At 38.0% G+C, this 26,525-nt stretch overlaps 1 long non-coding RNA gene across 1 annotated transcript in view; it reads right to left on the reverse strand.

Annotated features, from left to right (window-relative positions):
* LOC138443486 (uncharacterized) overlaps positions 1–26,525 on the reverse strand; it is a 507,027-nt gene that overhangs the window by 90,227 nt on the left and 390,275 nt on the right. Inside the window, exons 9-12 of the long non-coding RNA XR_011258175.1 lie at positions 23,276–23,449; positions 17,708–17,778; positions 16,637–16,712; positions 14,691–14,777 (exon numbers count right to left, since the gene is read on the reverse strand). This is a non-coding gene — a long non-coding RNA (uncharacterized lncRNA). The remainder of the gene's footprint in view (positions 1–14,690; positions 14,778–16,636; positions 16,713–17,707; positions 17,779–23,275; positions 23,450–26,525) is intronic.

Here is a 26,525-nt window from a genome sequence, read left to right on the forward strand (position 1 = left end):
CCCTTTCATAGACTTAATGAACTGACACTTTCACAAAAAGAAAAAACAAGCAAGAGTCAAGTTTTGTTCAGCTGACTTCTGCTTTAGACCCAGAACGCAATCACTGAATGAAGCAAGCAAACACAGAGGCCTTAGCTACTTTCTTTAAATGAGAATAGGTAAAAGGGAATAGATGTTTGAGAGCGCTTATTCTTTCTTATTCCTCTCAACTGTGAAAGCACAAGTTCATATCTTAAAAACATATCTTGCCATAATGTCTATACACTTGTTTTAGATATTATGGTGTATATCATGTGAGGGGGAATGGCTGTCCAGTGTAATAGTTTAAACATGAACTCTGGAGCCAGTGCTTTAGATTCAAATTCCTGTTTTATTACTTAACTAGCTTATCTGTATCTTTATTCATCTACTTATAAAATACAAATAATAACAGCACCTTCTTCATGAGGCTGTGTGCTAAATTAGTTCATGTATGCAAAGGCCTTACAATAATGCCTGGCACATAGTTAGTTCCATATATGGGTAAGTCAACACTTCTGTCACTGTATTCTTTAGGTACCTAATCCAGTATTTTGTCTTAAGACATTTTATCTCTGATAGCTCTTCTAAATACCAGTTCAAATTTCCAAATGGATGCTGAAACTATTTCTAAGTGTTCGCTGACATTGAAACTCACATATTAAAACCAAAACTATCATTCCATCGAAACAAACTCTATTCTCATTTACTTTATTTTTTTACTTTTCCAAGGCTTTTTTCAAAGCAAGTCAGTGAATCCTACTGAATCTCTAATCACTTTCATTTTCACCATCACCATTAGTTGAGACCTAATTACAGTAAACCCTCAGTATTGCTGGGTTCCACGTCCAAGACTCAACCACAGATATAAAACATTCAGATAAAAGTCCAGAAAGTTCCAAAAAGCAAAACTTGAATTTGCCAGCTGGGCAACAATTTACCTAGTATTTACAGTGTATTTACAACTATTTACATATCATTTACATCGTATTAGGTATAAGTAATCTAGAGATGATTTAAAGTATACAGGAGGATGTGTGTAGGCTATATGCAAATACTATGCTATTTTATTTAAGGGACTTGAGCATCAACACATTTTGGTATTTGAGGGGTCTTGGAGCCAATCCTATATGGATGTAGAGGGATGACTATACATACATATCAGATGAAACACTATATGATTTCTTCTAATTAGAAAGTATTTCAAACTGAATGAAAATAAAAACACAATATTAACAATTTGTAGGATGTCATTTAAACATTACTGAGGGAAAACATATAACATAAATACCTATATTCTAAAAAAAGAACACTCTCAAATTAATGATTGCATCTTTAATAAATTATAAAAAGAGAAACACAAAAGGCCTAGAAAAGTCAAAACAATCTTGATGAAGAACAGAGCTAGAGGAATTTAAAAAAATACAACAAACTAGAGAATAAAATGAAGAAAAAGCCAAGTTACAGATGTAAAGGACAAACATGGTTATCAGTGGGGAGAAGAAAGAAGGGGCAGTATAGGATTAGGGGGAAAAAAAGTTATTATGAGATTACATGAAATCATCTATGTGAAACTTTTGAAAGCTGTAAAGCATTATAGAATTTAAAGAATCTTTTATTCAGTTAAAAAAACATTAAAATAAAAACAAAGTTAAACCAAAGAGGAGATAAGTGATAATAGAGATCAGAACATAAATCAATTAAATAGAAAACAAAAACATCAATGAAACCAAATTCTCTTTCTGTGGGATCAACAAAAGTGATAAACTTTGAGTCAACAGGAGTAAAAGAGAGAAGCACAAATGACCATATCAAGAATGAGAGAATGATCTTCACTACATATTAGACATTAAAGTGATACAAAGGAAAGGTTGTGAATAATTCTATGCCAATAAATTCAATAATTCAGAGGAAATGAACAAATTATTTGAAAAGTACAAACTACGAAAGCTCATACAAGAAGAAATAGATAACCTGAACACCTGTATATCCATTAAGAAATTGATTTTTCTGTTTAAAATATTTTTTTCTCAAGAAAATTTCAGGCCCAGATGGCTTCACTGATGAATTCTATCAAATATTTAAGTGAGAGAAAAATACCATTTCTACACAAATTCTTCATGAATATTGAAGGAATGCTTCCAAGCTTATTTTATGAGTCTATCAAAACCAGAAAGAAACAGTATGAGAAAAGAAAACTATAATTTCATTTACATAAAGGTATGTTTAAAATTACATAGATCTAAAATTACAAAGATGCTTACTCCTTGGAAGAAAAGTTATGACCAACCTAGACAGCATATTGAAAAGCAGAGACATTACTTTGCTAACAAAGGTCCATCTAGTCAAGGCTATGGTTTTTCCAGTGGTCATGTATGGATGCAAGACTTGGACTGTGAAGGCGGCTGACCACTGAAGAATTGATGCTTTTGAACTGTGGTGTTGCAGAAGACTCTTGAGAGTCCCTTGGACTGCAAGGAGATCCAACCAGTGCATTCTAAAGGAGATTAGCCCTGTGTGTTCTTTGGAAGGACTGATGCTAAAGCTGAAACTCCAGTACTTTGCCACCTCATGTGAAGAGTTGACTCATTGGAAAAGACTCTGATGCTGGGAGGGATTGGGGGCAGGAGAAGGGGACGACAGAGGATGAGATGGCTGGATGGCATCACTGACTCGATGGATGTGAGTCTGAGTGAACTCTGGGAGTTGGTGATGGACAGGGAGGCCTGGCATGCTGTGATTCATGGGGTCGCAAAGAGTCGGACAAGACTGAGTGACTGAACTGAACTGAAAATTACAAAGATATAAAAATATTCTAAACACAAATTAAGCAATTCAAATCCAAAAAAAGTATAAAGGGGATAAAATGAATCATGAAAGGCAGGGTTTATTTTAGGAATGCAAGTGTGGTTTAATACTCAAAAAAAATATCAACATAATCTACTGTATTAACAGGCTAAACGTGAAAAACTACTATGATCTTCTTATTAGGCATAGAAAAAGCATTGAAAAAAATTTCCCTTGTGGCTCAGCTGGTAAAGAATCTGCCTGCAATGTGGGAAACCTAGGTTCGATCCCTGAGTTGGGAAGATCCTCTGGAGAAGGGAAAGACTACCCACTCCAGTATTCTGTCCTGGAGAATTCCATGGACTGTATAGTCCATAGGGTGACAAAGAGTCAGACATGACGTAGCAACTTTCACTTCACTGCTACCACCAACATACCACTTAGTGGTAGGAAACTGTGCTTTCCCACTTAACTTAGGAACAAGACGAGAATGTCTTTTTCAACTTTATTCAACATTCTCTTAGAGGTTCTAGCTAATATAACAAGGAAAGAAAAGGCATCTAGATTGGAAAGGGAGCAGTAACACTGGCTTTATTCACAGATGACATGATTTCCTATGTAAAAAATCCACTGGAATCTATAAGAAGGCTACTAGAACCATTGAGTAGAGCAAAGTGATAGTTTACAAGATCAATATTCAAGTATCAATTTTATTTTTAGGTATTAAGAACAAACAATTGGAAATTAAATTTTGTAAACTACCATTTACAATAGCATCAAAAATATAAAATATGTAAGGATAATTCAACCAAAAATGTGCACAATCTGTAGCCTGAAAATTACAAAATGTCACTGACAGAAAGTAAAGGTGATGTAATTAATTAGAGAAATTTACCTTGCTTATGGATAGGAAAATGTAATCTCACCAAGATATCAAATCTCCCCAAACTGATCCACAGATTATCTAGACAGTCATGACTATTCTAACTTGCCTTTGACAAGGATACCCACGTCATGAACATGCATCTGTCAAAATATACACTTTAAATTTGTGAAACTTCTTTACAAGGGCTCCCCTGGTAGCTCAGCTGGTAAAGAATCTACCTGCAATGCAGGAGACTCCAGTCCAATTTCTGGGTCAGGAAGATCGCCTGGAGAAGGGATAGGCTACCCACTCCAGCCTTCCGGCCTGGAGAATTCCATGGCCTGTGTAGTCCACAGGGCCGCAGAGTTGGACACGACTGAGTGACTTTCACTTCACTTCTTTACAAGTCACTAATAACCTTAATAAAGCCGTTCAAAAAAATTACAAAAACCTCTCCAATGGCTCTCCATACTTCTCATGTGATAAAATGCAAGGTTTTTAGTGGGGAAAAAAAATGGGCTTTAAGGTTTTCCTACCAGCTAAATCACTTTCACTTCTTTGAGTATGGGTTCTCCCATCTGTAGAGCAGACATAATGTCTGGCTGAAATGATTGTTATAAGTAATTATAACATTGTATTTAAAGTGTCTAGGATAGTAAATGATATCTAGCTTTTAAAATACCTTAAATGCGAGGTAACAAGTGTAAACAATCATCAGCGATTGCCTTAGAGACCTGTCACTATTTAAAAAGAAGAGACTAGGGCATAAAAGAACTACTGTACATTCTTTAGTTCACATTCTGCCTAGGGCTCATTCTGAGTTTATGTCCCTTAATAATTTATAGACCCTTATGCTACATACAATTTTAAAACTTGTGAATGATCACAATGAAGTCCATGATTTGGCAACAATACCTGAACTTTCATACCCTTTCCTAGGCAAGTATTTGTTCACAAAATTACAACCTTATCTATTGAGAGGTAATTCTTGCCATCGACTTTTTTAAAAAATGTATGACTCTCAACCTAAAACAAATTTGATAGACCATAAACGCCATTTGAAATATACAGTTTTTCTTTAAAACTTAACATGTATCTCTGAACTTCAGCAGTTGAGTGTAACTAGGTTTACGACTATGGGCAAGTCCATAACATTTCTAGATCTCTGTTTCTTCATTTTTATAGAGCAAGGCTTGGATTATATGACTTCCAAGATCTTTTTCTGCTTTCAAAATGAATTGCTGGGATAATATATGATGAATTATTTGAATTCTTGAGGATTATGAATTAATCTTGGATATTTTGAAGCATATTGTTGAATATTTAATTTTATAATGATCATTAAAATACATCTGTGTTTTATCACAGAGCATTATTACAAGCTTATGGAAATATTTTCTTTTTTGGATAATTTGGATCAGCAGAAAATTCTGAGCTCTCAAAATTGGAGAAAGACTGGATCCACTGATACCACCTCCATAAAGTCTGAAGAATATCATTTTTTTAAAAATAAATGTCAGTGAGAAGGGCCAAAGAGTGGTATGGATTGGATTATATTATAGTTACATTAATTGCTTTTTTTTTTTTTATTTTTCAAGTATACACACTGAAAAATAGAAAATATTTTTTAGCTTGTTGTACTTGGAATATTTACTTCAGAATACTCAGTTTTACTCTATCTCAGAAGATGACAGAATAAAGTATATTCCTATTAAAGCTGGATTTCTCAATAGCCTGCAATTTATTTTGGGTTACAAATTTTGGAAAAGAAAAAGAACATTGGTAAATAGGATTGATTTTTGTGTGTGTGTGCACATTTGGGTGTTACTGCCAAGATTTTAAAAGAAAAATAATAGCCAATAAAATAGGCAATTTTGTTGTCCTACCTAAGGTTTTTTGTTTCATACCTAAGGTTTTATCTTTAAAAAGCCATTGTTCTTTGTCTACTTGCCTAATACATGTATGTGTGTATGTTCTGGTAAAAGCTGTAAATATGCTTTGCTGAATATAATGCTATAGGAATTCACAACAGAATATTTAGACATAATGGTGTCTCTACTACTTTGAGAACAATATCAGGGATAATGAACTTGCATATTAGTAAACAAAAATACTCCTGTACTTCTACATATACACATTTGTATGTGGTGTGTGTATATATATGTACATATATAGAGAGAGAGAGAGAGAGAGGCACACAGACACATATATACACTGAGAATATTTTAAAAGAAACTTGTCAAAATCACAATAGAAGTTGAAGAGAGCACTCACAAAATTTCCAAATCTCTGGATAATACCCAGAATAATTTTTTAAGAAATGGAAAAATAATTATAAAACATATTGTGTTAATAAATCAGAAAAGGCGCTTGAAATAATCTCATAAAATGTTATAGCTTAAATAATGCCCTTCATCAGTATTCTTTGTTTAACATTTTATGTTTATTGATAAATGAAGATGCATTTAAATAATTCAAAGAAAACATTAGCTGCAAGCAAGGAATTAATAATTGATACGACTGGAAGGACTCTTTTCACTTGGGAAATAGATAATATTAGCTTAATGTGGGGCTGTAGGAACAGAGGAAATGTAATGGATCTGCCTGCTTTAAACTGATGATGGTTATTGTGGTCTAAAAGTTGCTACAAAGGCAAAAGCGGGACAGCTCGGCAAGGGCAATAGATTTCACTCATAGGAGCTGACAGTGCAAATTGCGGTCTGATGTGTCAGATTTATACATGGGAGGAGACCTAATGATCATGACATAGACTAAGGAGATAAGAAAAAAATAAAATGCGAGTTAAACATAATTGGAAAATGGAAAGAAAAAACCCTTTGAACATTACATGATGTTAAAAATAAGAAAAGATTTTACTTTTCTCTATCACTGTGTTTGAGGATGGAGGCCAGTTAGAATGTAGCTACCTTGCTTTTGATCAGAAACACCCATCATAAGGTTTGAGTTAGATTCTCACGGCAACTCAGGCAGGGGCTCCAGCTGCACATGAGCAGTGCCAGCATCTTTGGAGGGTCATGAGAGAAGAATACCCTCAGAGAGAAGAGGCACATATGTTGGCTATTTTCATCTCACCTGTATTTGTCCTTCTCCAAATATTAAAGAAAACTGAGTCATACACATCTGGGAGCTCCAGAGGCCATTAATTTTGTTCAGTCTTTTCCCTCTCCTCCTCCACTCCCACTCTCCTGGAGAGAGAGTTATTTTTGAGTGTGCCCAGGTAAAGTTCAGATTACTCCCTGGTAAATTCATCTTTTCCATTGAGAAGGATGCCTCAATTTTCTAATCTGACATAATTTAAATGTCTGTCTTTAACAGTCATATTTAACCCATCTTGGCCCAAAAGGACCTCTAAATACAATCAGTCATTTCAGAAATCATCCCTCAAATTTGTCACTTTTGCTTTAGAACATTAATTTCCAAAAAAGGCAAATTTGGAATTAGTTTCAAAAAAATTATCTCTTTGCTAAAATTTCAGCCACTTACAAAGTCTATGATGTGGAATTTCAAGTTTTTATACATACTCAATTTTAAGGAAACAACTATACATATTTTGATTAAATCTTAAAGATCAACATCCTCTCTTCTCATTCCCAGTCTTCACACAAAACTCAGAAAAGAAACCATATAAAGAAAGAAAGGCAAAATCAATCTATATTTTTCCCCAAAGTTTAGTTTTTTCATTTGAAAAGGAAAAAGAAGTAGAATAGTCATATCCTCAGATACCTCTCCAGGCCTCAGGCAGGCTAAATAAAAGGGTGAAGTGAGCTAGATGAAGAGGGAAAACCAAAATGAAGAAAGAGTGAGCAACTCATGTTACATAAGAGCTCAAAGTTATTGCCATGCACAAATATGGATTAAGTATTGCAATGTATTCGATTTTCAAGAGAAACAAGAAACGTGATTTTTATTTTCTGTATGGCATCTCACAAGCTTGAAATGTGAGACCAAATTCAAATAACTTGCTTGAACTGGTCCATGTTATACAGAGCAAATACACATACCAGCATGACCATAAGTCAAGGGAGTGAATCTAGCCAGGAACTCTGGTGCATACTGAAGGGCCCTCTTGCCTTCTCATTTAGGCATGAACTCACTTCCACTAGAAGTCTCTCATTTGTGCAGACTAAAATCTATCATTTTCATCCTTGCTTTATTTTGGAAGCCAGTTTTCCTGTGGTCAGCAGACACCAGGCTAATCAGAACTTTATGTAACATTGCATTTTCAAAATTTTTCTTAAAATTAAGTTTTAAACTGATTATGAAGAATATATGCTTAGTGTTGAAAGCCTAGAAATTATCCATAACTCCATCATCTCAGAGCAATCACTGTTAGTAGCTTAGTGTATTGTTTTTCTTTTACTTTCCTATATATGTGCATTAAGTTTTTGTATATACTCAATTCTATCAAATCCTGGGTCAGGAAGATCCTCTGGAAAAGGGATAGGCTACCCTGGACATCCCTGGTGGCTCAGATGGTAAAGAATCTGCCTGCTATGCAGGGGACCTGGATTTGATCCATGGATTTGGAAGATTCCCTGGAGGAGGGCATGGCAACCCAGTCTAGTAGTCTTTCCTGGAAAATTCCCAGGGACAGAGGAGCCTGGCGGGATACAATCCACGGGGTCGCAAAGAGTTGGACATGACTGAGCGATTAAGCACAGCACACAGCTAGGGAACAACTATACATTACATAATTTCTTTTGGTTAAATCTTACAGATTTAATTTATAGTATATAGTAACTAAAATCATAATGTATATTTAGTTCTGTTGCAATGCTATTTTTCAATGTTATGAGTTCTGGTATACATACTAAAAGCACTTTTAGAAAAGGATATTACTGATTGTATAGCTTTTTAAAATTTTTCTAAGACCTAGATCTGATTCCTTAATAATTGGAATTGAAATAATAATTGAAATACTACTCAGACATAAAATAGAATAAAATTAATAGTTACAAAGACATTAATTGACTCAGAAGGTATTATGCTTAGTGAAATGAGTCAGACAGAGAAAAACACTGCATGATATCACATGTGGAACTAAAAAAATTAAACTAGCAAACTTCACAGAAAGAAACAGACTCACAGATATAGAGAACAAGAGATAGGCAAGATAGGGGCAAGAGATTATAGTATAAACTCACTGCAGATGGTGACTGCAGCCAGGAAATTAAAAGATGCTTGCTCCTTGGAAGAAAAGTTATGACCAACCTAGACAGCATATTAAAGAGCAGAGATGTTACTTTGCCAACAAAGGTCTGTCTAGTCAAGGCTATGGTATTTCCAGTAGTCATGTATGGATGTGAGAGTTGGACTATAAAGAAAGCTGAATGCCGAAGAATTGATGCTTTTGAACTGTTGTGTTGGAGAAGACTCTTTGCAAGGAGATCCAACCAGTCCATCTTAAAGGAAATCAGTCCTGAATATTCACTGGAAGAACTTACGTTGAATCTGAAACTCCAATACTTTGGCCACCTGAGGCAAAGAACTGATTCATTTGAAAAGACCCTGATGCTAGGAAAGATTGAAGGCAGGAGGAGAAGGGGATGACAGAGGATGAGATGGTTGGATGGCATCACTGACTTAATGGACATGAGTTTGGGTAAACTCCGGGAGTTGGTGATGGACAGGGAAACCTGGCGTGCTGTGGTCCATGGGGTCGCAAAGAGTCGGACACGACTGAGTGACTAAATTGAACTGAACTACATACAAAGTAGTAGGCTTCCCTGGTGGTGCAGAGGTTAAAGCATCTGCCTGCAATGTGGGAGACCTGGGATCAATCCCTGGGTCGGCAAGATCCCCTGGAGAAGGAAATGGCAACCCACTCCAGTATTCTTGCCTGGAGAATCCGGTGGATGGAGGAGCTTGGTGGGCTACAGTGCACGGGTCGCAAAGAGTTGGACACGACTGAGTGACTTCTCTCACTTTCACTACACATAAAATAAATAAACTGCATGAATATATTATAAGGTACAAGGAACATACCAATATTTTATAACTATAAATGGAGTATAATGTTTAAATATTGGGAATCACTATGTTGTACACTTCAAATTTATATAATATTGTACATCAATTCTACCTGCACTAAAAAATATTCTCCTAAAACCTAGATCTGATATCTAAATAATTATCTTTGTTGAGGCCAATAAGTTTTATGCTAACCAATGAGAAAGCAAGTTAGAATTGGTGTAGGTCATTATGGCATGTTATGGACAACCAGCTTACAGATGTACAGGACAAATTTAAGATTAATTAGGGAGCAATGACAAAGAATGTTCAAACTACCAAACAACTGCATTCATTTCTCATGCTAGCAAGGTTATGCTCAAAACCCAAGTTAGGCTTAAGTACATGAACCGGGCATTTCCAAATGTACAAGCTGGATTTAGAAAAGGCAGAGGAGCCAGAGGTCAAATTGCCAACATCCGCTGGATCATAAAAAAGCAAGATAATTACAGAAAAACATCTGCTTCATTGACTACTCCTTTGACTGTGTGGATTGCAACAAACTATGGAAAATTCTTAAGAGATGGGAATACCAGACCACCTTACCTGTCTCCTGAGAAACCAGTATGCAGGTCAAGAAGCAACAGTTAGAACCAAAAATGGAACAATAGACTGGTTCCAAATTGGGAAAGGAGTATGTCAAGGCTGTATACTGTCACCCTGCTTATTTAACTTATATGCAGAGTACATCATGTGAAATACTGGAATGGATGAAGCACAAGTTGGAATCAAGATTGCCAGGAGAAATATCAACCTCAGATATGTAGATAATACCATGCTTATGGCAGAAAGTGAAGAGGAACTAAAAAGCCTCTTGATAAAAGTGATAGAGGAGAGTGAAAATTCTGGTTTAAAACTCAACATTCAAAAATCTAAGATCATGGCATCTGGTCCTATCACTTTATAGCAAATAGAAGAGGAAAAAGTGGAAACAGTGACAAACTTTATTTTCTTAGGCTCCAAAATCACTGTGGATGGTGACTGCAGCCATGGAAAAAGATGCTTGCTCCTTGGAAGAAAAGCTATGACAAACCTAGACAGTGTATTAAAAAGCAGAGATATTACTTTGCCAACAGACATCCACACAGTCAAAGCTATGATTTTTCCAGTAATCATGTATGGATGTGAGAGTTGGACCATAAAGAAGGCTGAGCACCCAAGAACTGATGCTTTCAAACTGTGGTGTTGGAGAAGACTCTTGAGACTCCTTTGGATTTCAAGGAGATCAAACCAGTCAGTCCTAAAGGGAATCAGTCCTGAATATTCATTGGAAGGACTGATGATGAAGTTGAAACTCCAATATTTTGGCTAACCCAGATGCAAAGAACCAACTCATTGGAAATGACCCTGATGCTGGGAAAGATTGATAGCAGGAAGAGAAGGGAATAACAGAGGATGAGATGGTTGGACGGCAAGACCACCTCAATGCACATTAGTTTTGAGCAAGCTCCAGGTGATGGTGAGGGACAGGGAAGCTTGGCATGTTGCAGTCCATGGGGTCACAAAGGATTGGACATGGCTGAGCGATGAACACAGAAGGAGATCACTATTGGTTACTCATCTCCATCCTGAGCTTTCCTATTTCTTAGTAATATGTTTATTGACTGACCGATTCTTTAATCCATACATACTTTCATTTTTATGGCTTTATTTTTAATCTCGCTTTTGGTGTTCTAGATGCTGCACTATGTTCTAGCAATACAGATACAAATATGACACAAACCCACACTCTCATTAACTTTTTTAATAGGGGACACAGTTAAGGAAATGTATGACTAAAATCCCATATAAATACTAGAAGTGAAGACCTCAGAGGCTTAAAGATTTCATTCTTTTTCCTTTGATATATATTTTTAAGCTATAAATGCAAATCTTTAATTTTTTACTTTCTAGTTACTAGTTTTGAAATTTACTACTCAGCTCTTGATCATATATTCATTATCATAAGCATTAAAAAACACTTATAAGTTCCAGTTAATTTATGTTTCTATACATACCTTGCAGAATATCCATAGTCTCTGTGCTCAAAGAAGTTGCATTTTAGGTAACAGTGATGTTAAATGGTTCTGATTCTAAAGTCGACTCCTTCAGACTTTTACAATTTCCAAACTTTTAGAATTTTAAATGTATTATAATAGAATAAAATGACCAGTTAGTATTGCTTTATACAAGATTTGCCTTGTTGCCTACTTAAGTGTCTTAGCTTGTATTGATAGGAGAGGAATGCATTTGTTCCAGCTGAGAACAGATACAGGTTAACACTTGGAAAGCCTGTGCCCAAGAGCCCAGTAACTGAGTGTCAAGATTGGCAGCTATCTAAACTGGGGATGGCTAGAATTGTGAGACTTTTTAATTCTGTTCAGGCTGCTACACCCAAATGCTACAGTCTGGGTGGTTTATGAACAACAGAAATTTATTTCCCATAGTTCTGGAGGCTGGAAGTCTACATCAGATTTCCAGCATAGTCATATTCTGGTGAAGGCCCTTTTCCAGGTTGCATACTACCAACTTCTCAACTTCTCTGTGACCTCATGTGGGAAAAATAGGGATGGGAGTGACATGGGGTCTCCTTATAAAAGCAATAATCCCACTTCAGGAGGGATCCACTCTCATGATTGAAGAACCTCTCAAAGGACCCACCTTTTAATATCATCCCATTGGACTTCAGGATTTCAACTTATGACTCTGGGGGAGAGAAAAACATTTAGGCCATAGTAGAGCCAGAGTGCACAGTGAGATCAGGACTAAAAGAAGAAACCAGATAGCCAGACCTCACCAGGTAGTATGGCGGACTCTGTAGGGAGAGCAAAGGCATACACACTCCAGGACTCAGATACAATTCTGCCTGATTACTGGGCACCACCCTCCACCAATTTTTTATTCAGCTTGCAGCACTTTCTGTACCTTGTCAAAAGAACAAAAAGCACAATTTGGTTACTGATTTTAGAACTTCCTACTGTTGATTATGTAATAAAAATTGATATTAAATATGATCTGCAGATAAAAGTTTCAGAAGCCCAGACATGTGCTGTGTCTACTTTTTTGTAAAGCAGGCATAGCACTTCCTAAGAACCATACTTACAAGCTGTTTTAAGAACTATCCGTACTTAGGGAGTTTGAAATTTAAAAGCTTAACTTAAATGTTAAATAAAAATTTAACTTTTTATTAAGAATATATTCAGAAATAAATCCCCACACACATAATCAGTTTATAACAAAGGAATCAAAGACATAAAATGCAGAAAGTGCAGTATCTCCAATTAAAGTGTTGGGAATATTGGACAACTACATACAAGAAATGAAACTTCACTACTACCTCACACCAAATATATACAAAAAGTGGATTAAAGACTTGAGTGTAAAACCTGAAATCATAAAATTCCTAAAAGAAAACAAAGGTGGTAAGCTTCTTGACATTGGTCTCTGCAAGGATATTTTAGGTTTGACATCAAAGACAACAAATGCAAAAATAGATAAGTGGGACAACTTCAAACTAAAAAGTTCTTCACAGAAAACAAAACCATCAACAAAATGAAAAGGTAAACATGGAATGGGAGAGAATATTTGCAAATCTTATATCTGATGAGAGTTTAATATCCAAAATATATAAAAATGCATACAACTCAATAGCAGAAACAATCCAGTTAAAAAATGGACACAGGATCTGAATTGGCATTTTTCCCAAGAAGATATACAGATGGCCAAAATGTACATGAAAAGATGCTCAACATCACCAGGGAAATGCAAATCAAAACCATGGTGAGATATCACCTTACAAGCTAGAATGGTTATTATCAAAAAGTCAAGTAATAACACATGTTGGCAAGGATGTGCCAGGAAGGGAACCCTCAAGCACTGGTAGAAATGTAAACTGATGCAGCCACTATGGAAAACAATATGGAAATTCCTCAGAAAATAAAAATAGAACTACTGTATGATCAACTTCTGGATATTTAGCCAAAGAAAATGAAAATACTAGCTCAAAAAGATATGCACCCCTACATTCACTGCACCGTTATTTATGATAGACAAGATATGGAAGCCACATGTGTCTATGAATGCAGGAATGGATAAAGAAAATGGGGGATACACACATTTATTATTCAGCCATAATAAAGCAAGAAATCTTGCCATTTACAGCAACATGGATAAAACTTGAGGGAATTATGCTAAATGAAACAGACAGAGAAAGACAAATATTGTATGATCTCACTTATGGGTGGGATCTAAAACACAAGTCACAATCATCACCACCACTCCCACAACAATAGAGCTCATTGATAATGGAGACTGATCTTTCTCAGGGAGATGTAATAAGTCAGGAGGTGCAAATACAGCATGCTGACTATACTCAATAAAACTTGTATTGTGTATTTCACAGTTGCTATGAGAATGGATCTTAAACATTCTCACCTCCAGAAAAAAAATTTTTCTAACTATGCATGGTGTTGGATGTTAACTAGATTTATCATGGATGTTAACTAGATTTATTATGGTATCATTTCACAATATATGCAAATAGTGAATCAATACATGTATATATACCTAATATAATATGCACCTAAATGGCAGCCCGCTCCAGTATTCTTGCCTGGAAAATCCCATGGATGGCGCAGCCTGGTAGGCTACTGTCCACGGGGTTGCACAGAGTCGGACACGACTGAGCGACTTCACTTTAAAACTAATGTATAATATTTCAATTATACCTCAATTCAGAAAAGTTTATTAAGCTATCTCAAAGTCCCATGGATGGTGGATAGTAAATAACAGCCCCTACCTTCCACTTACCTCCAAACTTACTGATGAGAAAAGACATAGGAAACAAATGGAAAATAACACAAGACAAGGAAAACCTGCGTGATTCAGGTCTAATACCTCATTCTACTCACTGGAACTTCTCTTTACAGAGAAATTTGTTACATAAAGAAATTTGTTCTAGTTAAGCCATGGTAAACATCTGAATGCGGTAAAGTTGTGAAAATACTCTTACCTCAGTTCTTTATTCTTGGATGATTTCGAACTGATTAAAAGTGGTCTGTTCTACAAGCAAATCCTCATTTCCCAGCTCTCACTTTGCCTGGTGGGTTAAGTCAGGACATGTTAGGTTAACTACTGCTAGCGAAGAGGAAAGATAAATGATAATACACTAAAACTGAAGAGCAGAATTCAAAGTAATATCAGAAATAACCAACCAGTGAGAATGCACAAATCCCCTACAGACATAAGGATTCCTCACACTGCACACACTAAGGATGGGCTAAGATCACAGGGATCGCCAGAGTTTGAAATCCCAAGTAACTCAGATTCTTGCTCACAGCTGCTCACCAGTCCTTTTGTCTACATTCAATGGTATGTATGTGTGTGTGAAACAATCTCAGTCATGTCCCACTCTTTGTGACCCCATGGACTGTGCCTGCCAGGCGCCTCTGTCCATGGGCTCTCCAGGCAAGAATACTGGAATGGGTTGCCATGCCCTCCTCAAGGGGATCTTCCCAACCCAGGGATCAAACCCAGGTTTCCCGCATTGCGGGCAGATTCATTACCATCTGAGCCACCTGGGATGGTGCTGCTGCTGCTGCTGCTGCTGCTAAGTCGCTTCAGTCGTGTCCAACTCTGTGTGACCCCATAGACGGCAGCCCACCAGGCTCCCCCATCCTTGGGATTCTCCAGGCAAGAACACTGGAGTGGGTTGCCATTACCTTCTCCAATGCATGAAAGTGAAAAGTGAAAGTGAAGTCGCTCAGTCGAGTCCGACTCCTAGTGATCCCATGGACGGAGGAGCCTGGTAGGCTACAGTCCATGGGGTCACAAAGAGTGGGACATGACTGAGATTTTTTTATGGGATCCCCAAATCCCAAAATCCATGGGATTGTGCAGGCAAGAGTACTGGAGTGGGGTGCCATTGCCTTGGTAGACATGTATATAATGATGGGCTGCAGAAACTGCAGTGGTAGAGAGCAACTTTTTTCCCCAGCCAATATGGCTCCTCTCAACACAACATTGAGCTGGATGAGCCAGCAATGACGGTAGATACATATATCTAGGATTTTGTTTTTTAAACTATATATACTGCTTTTAATAGCATGATTACAGCTGTTAAGTAAGTGATGCCTCTAGACTGAAGAGGACTGCAATGAGAAGCACCCCAGCCAAGAGGCATGGGAGCAGCATGCTCTTCTCATTATTGCTAGTTAGTAAGGACAGAACATATGGTCACTTCACAAAGGTGAGTTATCAACCAACAAACAGGAATCCCAGCCAAGTTTCCCAGCCAGATTCCTTCTTTTAAATTCATTTATACTCTTTATTTCTTCTTCTCTCTTATTTTGAATTATTGTTTTATTGTTTTTTTTCTTTCATCATGGGGGCAGGATGTATCTTAGGAAACTCATTTCCAACCAGGAAAATAACTTAGGAAATCAGTGCTCAGAGTGACACCCTGCCCGCAACCTATGGACAGTGAACAGTTAGCAGCTATAACTAAACAATGTTGTCCCTGGCAATAGAACAGGCAGGCCTGGTATCAATTTGGTTCTAATGTTTAGTAGTTGGGTGGTCTTAGGGAAGTCATAGAACCTTATTTTACCCAAGAATCTTCAGCTATAAAATGAGTAAGCCCCATCTCAAAGTCTGCTGAAAGGATTAAGTAAAATAGCAGCTCTGGCAAGACCAGCGCTATGCCTGCTGCTGGCATGTAGTCAAGAAGGACTGTTATTGATATTAGTCTTAAAATGGCATTTTTTTTAAATTTTCTGGTGACAATACAGTGCTTCAGAGAATTCTGACTGTAACTAAGGGGCCTTAAAGTGAAAGCAATTCTATTTTCTTTTCTCTAAAATGAAGAGAGCTCCTAGAGATGCCCAGCCCAGCAGCCCCTGCTCCCTCATGAGAATGGCCCCACACCCTTCCCTAGCTGAAGAGTTAGACCACACTCACCTCGGTGGCAGCCCAGCAGATCCATCCTTTGCCATTGGGGTTGATACTTATCAGCACCAGCCCCTCCACCAAGTAGCTAAGAGGGTCAGAGGAGAAGGAAATCCTTTATTTGGTTTCCCAGAGGCCACTGATGACCCAAATGTCTACAGCTGGGAACATTCCTGGGGTCCACTTTCAGCTGTTCCTCCCTATCTGCCTCCTTACCTGGAACCTTTTGAATGCTTCCATTTCTCTAGAATCTATGCCTATATCACTATTTTCCACCCCCACCCCCCAACCCCCATATAACTTTGAGTCCCTGGGACTGCAAGGAAATCCAACCAGTCCATTCTAAAGGAGATCAGCCCTAGGTGTTCTTTGGAAGGAATGATGCTAAAGCTGAAACTCCAGTACTTTGGCCACCTCATGCAAAGAGTTGACTCATTGGAAAAGACTCTGATGCTGGGAGGGATTGGGGGCAGGAGGAGAAGGGGACAACCGAGGATGAGATGGCTGGATGGCATCACTGACTCGATGGATGAGAGTCTGAGTGAACTCCGGGAGTTGGTGATGGACAGGGAGGCCTGGCGTGCTGCGATTCATGGGGTCGCAACTGAGCGACTGAACTGAACTGAACTGAATATAACTTTGAAGATGTTGCTGTTTTAAGACTGAAGATAAAGCACCTTAAATTTAAAAAAAAAAAAGTTGCACTTTTGTTTGTGTGAGATAGAGACACACATTGTTTGTTCTTTGTAAAAAGTTTAAACAAGGTAAAAAATGTCCTTAGAAGGCATCGACCCACTCCTGTCCTGCAAGTTCCTGGGGTTAGATATTTATGTCCTCCATCCCCATCCTCCCCTTGTTAACAAAAAGGAACAATTTGAAGAGAAAGTATATATAATAATTACACTAAAAAATACATTAAACAACATTAAAACCCCAAACAAGAAAAATTTACCAGACTGTCAGGAACATTTACCCTGTTTTCTGACCCCTCTAACCTCTCCCACCCCAACATCCCTCTCCTCACATTCTCCCGCACCTCCCAACAGTCTCTCACTCCCCCAAAGCTCTGGTCATGTGACTCACCTTTGGTGGTTGAAGGAGACCTCAAATGCGTGGCCTGGGTGAGGACGGGGCGCAGGACACTGGAGGACTGGCTGGGGAGAGGGGAGCATCAGGGAATGAGATGCTAAGAAACACACAGGCACCGAAGACTACCAAAGACTACACAAGAATTCCACAAAATAATCGACCGTCTGAGCTACCAGGGAAGACCCTAAGCAAAAATACCTAGTACAATTCCTGTTTCATCGTAGTACTTAGCAGACCAATAAAAGTATTGCAGCAAGGTTTCTACAAGGTAATGTAACCAAACCAAGCTTGGGTCCACTCACTGGCACGCAGTGAAGCCAATTTACTGAAGGCTGTGGTGAAGGAAGGTGCAGCGTTTAGTACAAGACCAGGCAAGCAGTAAGCGCAGCTCATGCTCAAAAGACTCAAACTCCCCAACAGGTTTCAGGTTTTTAAAGACAGGATGAGGGAGAGGGTTTCAAGGTATGTGATCAGCTAATCAACATCCTTCCGATTGGCTGGAGATGAAGTAATTGGGAGTCAACATCATCAACCTCATACGTTTAATTTCTCCCACCTGGTGAGGCTTTTAGTATCTGCAAAACAGCTCAAGGGCACGGCTCAGGATATTATCTATAGTCTTTGAGGAAGAACTAAAGTGCTTGACTTTGTTGAATGGCTAAACTATTACTATTTTGTCTTGCTTGACTCTTTTCCTTTGTGTCTGTATTTCCTCACTTCTGTGATTAAATTTGCTCTTTGGAATTGCAAAAGGTCTAGGAGGGTACAGTTTTTCTACAAACAAGAGGCATGCAGAGGACATGGAGGGATCTGTCCCAGGAAGGCGTCATGGGGTCCTGCTTGGTTACAATCCCCCATGTTTTGATACTCCTCAATCTTGAGGGAGAACAGGTATGGGATGAGAAAGGGAATAACGTTTTGAATAGAGTGGTTAATCATGAACTTTGCGGAGCAACTCAATTTTAGGGAGACTCAGTTTCAGTAAATTCTGTTGTCGTTAAGTTGCTAAGCTGTGTCTGACTCTTTGAGAGCCCCTGGGCCATACATAACCTGCCAGCCTCCTCTGTCCATGGAATTTCCCAGGCAGGAATACTGGAGTGGTTTGCTATGCCCTCCTCCAGGGGATCTTCCCAACCCAGGGATCGAACACTCATCTCCTATATTGGCAGACAGATTCTTTACCACTGAGACACCAGGAAAGCCCTTCAGTAACTTCTAATCATGTGTGAATGTGTAATGTAGACATGGAAAAAAGAAGGCTAAAACATAAGAACTCTGTCATATTTTAGGCCTTCCCTGTATCTCAGACGATAAAGAATCTACCTATAATGCAGGAGACCTGGGTTCTATCCCAGGGTCAGGAAGATCTTCTGGAGAAGAGAAAGGCAACCCACCCCAATATTCTTGCCTGGAGAATCCCATGGACAGAGGAGCCTGGTGCACTACAATCCATGGGGTCGCAAAGAGTTGGACATGACTGAGGGACCAACACACACATATATGACATGGAAAAGCTTGCTATAAATAATTTCACAGTACCATTGTTCCTCATCTTCTCCAATCATGTTACAGACTGTACAAGCAAAAGAGTGAAAAAAAAAGAAAAATACAATATTTACTTATACAATCATCCTTCAGGTACCAGTAGGGTGTCTGTTCTAGGACCCGTGGGATATGCAAATTTGAACATATTCATTTCCCTTATACAAAATGGCATAGTATTTACATATAACCTATATACATCCTATGTATACTTTAAATCATCTCTAGATTACTTATAATGCCTAAACAATGTAAATGTTATGTAAATAGTTGTAAATACAATGTAAATGCTATGTAAATAGTTGCCAGTCTGGCAAATTCAAGTTTTGCTTTTTGGAACTTGCAGGAATTTTTTTTTCTGAATATTTCCAATCCACAGTTGGTTGAATCTGCAGATGTGGAAGTCACAAACACAGAGGGCTACACTATTCAAGGTTGGTACCAAGTACACACACACGCACATGCATGTCCACACACACAACAAAGTAAAATACTTCAAATGACGATGAAATTGGGGTAAAGAAAAAATCAGAGTAAAAAGACATAAACAAAACAAAAAGGGAAATTAATTTATGGCGTGCTTTTTGTAAAGCTTTCTTTCTATGCTGGCTAGAGGAGGACCACAGGTTTTATTTTGAGCTTGCATTACAATGGAACAAGGCAGCTAGATTTGAGCTACCCAGAGTTATTCTTGCCTCTCGTATGTTCAGTATCACTAGAGTTTGTTTTCATATTGGAAGCTCCAAAGCAAATATCACTACCTTCTGACACAGAATATAGTCTACAGACTTTCTATTTGGTTAAAATTTTATAATGCTTAATTAAAAATATTCTGCATCCTTTAGAAAAATGAGACTGCATGTAGAACAGCTGCAGTCTGAGATGGCCAGAAGCAGGGAGAGGAGATGGAGCTTGGCTAGCTGGAAAGCGTACACCCCCATCTTCTGCTCAGCTCTGCCCCATGGACATGAGGGCCAGTGTGGCCAGCATTTATTGGTCAGTTCTTTCATTTCCAAGGACTGCTTAGTTTGGTTTCTCAGATCTACTTGTTCACTGGGCAATGAGCCTAATTTTTAAAAAGTAAGTAGATATAGATGATGATAAAGTCAACATTCCAAACAGAGTAAAAAAGGTCACTTCTGTGTAAAAGAGAGTAGAAGTCAGATGAAAATAATTTTGAGTCTACAAATAAGTATTGGGGAGGATATGGAGAAAAGGGAACCCTTGTACATATTGCTGGGACTATAAACTAGTACAGTTGCTATGGAAAATAGCCACTCTAAAAAATAAAAACTAATTCAAAAAGATACATGCACCCCCAATGTTCATAGCAACATTATTTACAATAGCCAAGATATGGAAGCAACCTAAGCATCTATCAACAGATGACTGGATAAAGAATATGTGATACCACACATACACACACACACACACACACACACACACACAATACTGTGTATGCTTGCATGCTAAGTCACTTCAGTTCAGTTCAGTTCAGTCACTCAGTCATGTCCGACTCTGCACCCCCATGAATCGCAGCACGCCAGGCCTCCCTGTCCATCACCAACTCCCGGAGTTCACTCAGACTCGCGTCCATCGAGTCAGTGATGCCATCCAGCCATCTCATCCTCTGTTGTCCCTTTCTTCTCCTGCCCCCAATCCCTCCCAGCATCAGAGTCTTTTCCAATGAGTCAATTCTTCGCATGAGGTGGCCAAAGTACTGGAGTTTCAGCTTTAGCATCATTCCTTTCAAAGAAATCCCAGGACTAATCTCCTTCAGAATGGACTGGTTGGATCTCCTTACAGTCCAAGGGACTCTCAAGAGTCTTCTCCAACACCACAGTTCAAAAGCATCAATTCTTCGGTGCTCAGCCTTCTTCACAGTCCAGTTCTCACATCCATACATGACTACTGGAAAAACCATAGCCTTGACTAGACGGACCTTAGTCGGCAAAGTAATGTCTCTGCTTTTGAATATACTATCTAGGTTGGTCATAACTTTTCTTCCAAGGAGTAAGCGTCTTTTAATTTCATGGCTGCAATCACCATCTGCAGTGATTTTGGAGCCCCCCAAAATAAAGTCTGACACTGTTTCCACTGTTTCCCATCTATTTCCCATGAAGCGATGGAACCAGATGCCATGATCTTCATTTTCTGAATGTTGAGTTTTAAGCCAATTTTTTCACTCTCCTCTTTCACTTTCATCAAGAGGCTTTTTAGTTCCTCTTCACTTTCTGCCATAAGGGTGGTATCATCTGCATATCTGAGGTTATTGATATTTCTCCTGGCAATCTTGATTCTAGCTTGTGTTTCTTCCAGTCCAGCATTTCTCATGATGTACTCTGCATTTAAGTTAAATAAGCAGGGTGACAGTATACAGCCTTGACGTACTCCTTCTCCTATTTGGAACCAGTCTGTTGTTCCATGTCCAGTTCTAACTGTTGCTTCCTGGCCTGCATACAGATTTCTCAAGAGGCAGGTCAGGTGGTCTGGTATTCCCATCTCTTTCAGAATTTTCCACAGTTTATTGTGATCCACACAGTCAAAGGCTTTGGCATAATCAATAAAGCAGAAATAGATGTTTTTCTGGAACTCTTGCTTTTTCCATGATACAGTGGATGTTGGCAATTTGATCTCTGGTTCCTCTGCCTTTTCTAAAACCAGCTTGAACATCAGGAAGTTCACAGTTCACGTGTTGCTGAAGCCTGGCTGGGAGAATTCAGTCATGTCCAACTCTTTGCGACCCCGTGGACTATAGCCCATCAGGCTCCTCCACCCATGGAATTCTCCAGGCAAGAATACTGGAGTGGGTTGCCATTCCCTTCTCCAGGGGATCTTCCTGACCCAGGGATCAAACCCACATCTCTCAGGTCTCCTGCATTAGCAAGCAGGTTCTTTACCACCAGTCCCACCTGGGAAGCCTACAGTGTAACTTTGTGTGAATGTGTGCCAAATGGCTTCAGTTCATGTCCGACTCTTTCTTATTCAACCATAAAGGAATGAAATTTTTGCTATTTGCAATGATGTAAATGGACTTAGAAGGTATTATGCTTAGTGAAATATGTCAGACAGGGAAAGACAAACACTGTACGTTATCATTTATATGTGGAATCTAAAAAATAAATCGAAGGTGTTTAATAAGACAGGAAAACACACATAGAAGCAGAGAACAAACTAATGGTTACCAGTGGAGAGAGGGAAGGGTGGAGGACAAGATAGCATTAGGGGACTAAGAGATTCTAATTACTATGTATAAAATAAATAAGCAACTAGGAAATATTGTTCAGTTCAGAGAAATATAGCCATTATTTTATAATAACTTTGAATGGAGATAATCTGTAAGAATATTGAATTACTCCATTGTACATACACCTGAAACTAATATAATATTGTAAATCAACTATTCTTCAATGAAAAAATTTAAATAAAAACAAAGATAGTTTATATTAAAAAGTAAAAAAATGTTTTTGAGAATACTCCCTTCCTTGACATGGTTACTAAAGAGACAACAACCAAGAGCATGCATTAATAGAGAGCTTTTAAGTTGTGAAAGATACTTTCCTTCACTGGGATTATCAAACTTTTTTAGTAAAGAAGCATAAACAGCAGACAAAAATTAATGGTTAACACTGAAGATCCAGGAGTACAGACCAAAGTAGGTCCTCAAAAGTAAGAAAATTCTTTGAAATCTTACATTTCATCTCAAAAGTTCATGCAAAAATTCATGATATAACTGTGTTTATTTTAATTAGAGGTCCAAATCAAAACAAGTTAACCTATTCTACAAAATCTTATAACAAAACTGATGCCCTGGGAAGATGCAGTGTTTTTATTCTGTGGTTTTAAGGACCTGTCACCACTGCTATATGCTTCCCAGAAGGATGGGGAGCCCATTTGAGGGTCAGGCAGCTGCAAAAATTCCTCCAGACTTCATAATAGCCTTTATATGGATGAGTAAGTGATATTCTTGTTCTTTTTAGCAGATACAGAAAGTTAGACTTAAGGAAATGAAACGCTTACCTCTTGCTTCTAGTTAGTGATGACTGTGGACCTAAAATCCAGGGCCTTTAATTCCATGATGTCTTCCCATTTGGAACCTCCAAATTCAGTTTCTACCAAACTTCAGTCCACACTTTGTGTGATTGCTATTACAACTTCAGGTGGTCTTCCTAAGCTTGGAGATGCAACATTTACCTAAAGAATTCCAAGCAATGAGACAGTTTTGTTAATTCTGTTTTATTTTCAAAATGTCTTTGTGTCTGATAGAGGATAGTCAACATGTATGTTAGGAATTTGATGTGCTGAGAAGTTCTGCTTTGCCATATATTTGCTGTCTGCTGGTTTTGTTCACAAATGTGAAGCAAGGGAATAATCTCTTGTGTTGCAGTAGTGGCTGTGTTATAGACTACTGACAACAGGTAATGAAAATTGACCTATTCTTTTAGATGACTGGTATTAAATGGAATGGCTCTTTGAGAGGTACCAGTTTTCTAACTGGTGGTCTTTTGAAAGAGGCTTTTCCGTATGTGTTTGCCTTCTGAAAGAGTATTGGATGGGGGCAGTCTATCACCCTTTCCAATAGACAAGATGGATTAGTTTTGACTGACTGTGTAAGAAGCTTGGTTCTGGTCCAGCTGGCAAGAGCATAAAGCAAAGTAATTACTTGAAAGTAAGAAGGAAAGAAAAGAAAAAGATAGATATTGTATCCAGTATCCTCCCTGTTTACTTAGGACTCCAAATTTCTTTTGAATTGAAAAAAAAATACATCTTTTTAGGGCCAAAAAATAAAATTCCATAGTATCCCAGTGGAAACCCCTCCAATAGTGGTTTGGGTGTTAATAGTGGTGTTCATTATTTTTCCTTTGAAAATATTTATTGAAATCATAGTAATTAATTTTAAACCAGACTCTCAGAATCTACATGGACTCTTGAGACAAGTGAAAGCATTAACTATAATGGAAAATGTGAACACCATTCATTTCTTGAGACAACAGCTATTTAATATCTGAGCTACCAGGAAAGCCCATTTAATATATAAACTATATTAACTCCTAACCCCTTCTGTAGTGGTGAAATTCTAGATAAACAGTTGTCAAGTAAATATATGTCATAAATATATAAAATGTTAAAATGAAATTACAAAATATGATTGCTTTATAGTTTTCAAGGGAGCAGAAGAACAAAGGAGTAGCTTAAATTCTCAAAACATTTTAGTTGGATGATCTAATTTATATAAATACCCTTGAAAAGTAATTAAGAACAGGGAATACAGTTCCTAATTTATAATTATCAGAAGTGAGGCAGAGGTTTCATGACTTTTTCAAGTCACTGATCATAGGCTTATTCAGAAATAATGTTATAGTTGGCTTATTCACACACTACTAAGAATTTTAGAATTTGGTGAAATAAAAAAAAGAAAGAAAGAAATATGCAAGGGCATTGAAGGAAGGGGAAAAAATGCTTTGAATGGATTCATTTTCTTCTCAATGATTACCCTTTCCCCAGTTCTTCAGAATTAAAAATTTTAAAAACATTTTCATATTCAAGTAACTATCCAAAGTATTTAATACCATACCAAAAAAATGCTACTTAGAAAGCAGGTCTCAAGAGAATATACTGTTCCATTTTTAAATTGTTCTTCATGATTCACTGCACCTTAGGCTCTTCCCAGTGGCAAGCTCTACCAAATAGGAACATAGCTGGAGAGGGGTTCCACCCTACCCACAGATAGTAGGCAAAGAGACTTATTGGTGGGTGACAGCTATGCGAAGAAGGGCTTTAGACAGCATACACCTGTGCCTGAACACAAAACATGGCAGTTAGGTATGCTTCTGCACAGGACTTAGAATCTGTGAGGAAACATAATTTCCATACAGTCCAAGCCCTCAATACTCAGTTTTAAAAGCATGTGATTTTCCAGAAATCACAGTTTTGTTTTTGTTGTTTAGTTGCCTTTGTGACCCCATGGACTGTAGCCCTTCAGGCTCCTCTGTTGATGGGATTTCCCAGGCAAGAATACTGGAGTGGGTTCCCATTCCCTTCTCTGGGGCATCTTCCCAACCCAGGGATCAAACTCAAGTCTCCTGTATTGTCAGGAGGATTCTTTACCACTGAGCCACCTAGGAAGCCCAGAAATCACAGTACCATGTGTTATAGAAGTACTCTAGGAAGAACATGCTGAAGATGGCAGGGAAATTATTCAGCAACTACTATAGCTTAGACACTGACTGATTGTAAAAAACTGCCAACTGCAGGAGGGTCCAGGAGTCCCCTTGCTGATCCAGGCTTCAGCTCCTAAGTCTGGATTGAGGAAGGTCGGAGAGTCTTAAGGGGTTGTGGTTGTGAAGGGGTAGAATAAAGTAGCAGCTATTTAACAAGTATATAAAAATACTGCAAGGTTGTAGTTATTAGTAAAGCTATGTCAGTTCATACCACTGAATAGCAGCCCTGGTATTATGCTGTAATACTATTGAGTGATTTGTTTTCTACTTTGGTTACTTTGTAATCTAATTTTAAGTTTTCAATGGGAAAATACATTCTGAGTTCTGTTTGCTACTTACACATTCTACTTTACTATATATACACATGAACTTTTGAAACACAAACTCATTTTATATTGGACATCATCTGTAACATGGATAGTATATCATATTATCATCTGTGGTCTTCTCAAGAGATATATTTTGAATAATAATATATCTTAAGCTCTTCCCCTAGCCAAATGATAACTGAGTGTCTTCATGGCCTTTTAAATATAACTTATGCTTCTTAATATTTAAAAATGAGGTCTCAGGACTTCTCTGGTAGTTCAGTGGCCAAGACTCCATGCTCCCAGCAGCTGGCCTGAGTTCAATCCCTGGTCAGGGAACTAGATCCCACAGGCCACAACTAAGACCAGGAGCAGACAAATAAATAATTAAATGTTTTAAAAATGAGGCCTCTATTCAGCTATTTCAGATTTTCAAATTCAGGATTTATTCTAACTTTTGGAATCCTCATTAGATAAATGAGACAAAGTCAGGCTGTGGTAGAGGGGGCCCAACTTGAAGTAAAAGGAGACCAGCAAAGGGCCTTGTGAGATTGCTGACACTCTCCTACTTCACTGAGGTCCTCATGTCTGATGTTTAACAACTCCCTTTTTCTGGACCCACCTGGTCCAATCCAGGAGCCACTACCCGCATGTGAGTATTTATTAAAATTTTAGTTCCTTAGTCACATCAGCCCCATTTCAAATATCCATTAGCAACATATGGCAAGTGGCTAACATACT

The sequence above is a fragment of the Ovis canadensis genome, chromosome 7 (assembly GCF_042477335.2).
Source record: "Ovis canadensis isolate MfBH-ARS-UI-01 breed Bighorn chromosome 7, ARS-UI_OviCan_v2, whole genome shotgun sequence".
Taxonomy (NCBI): Eukaryota; Metazoa; Chordata; class Mammalia; order Artiodactyla; family Bovidae; genus Ovis; species Ovis canadensis.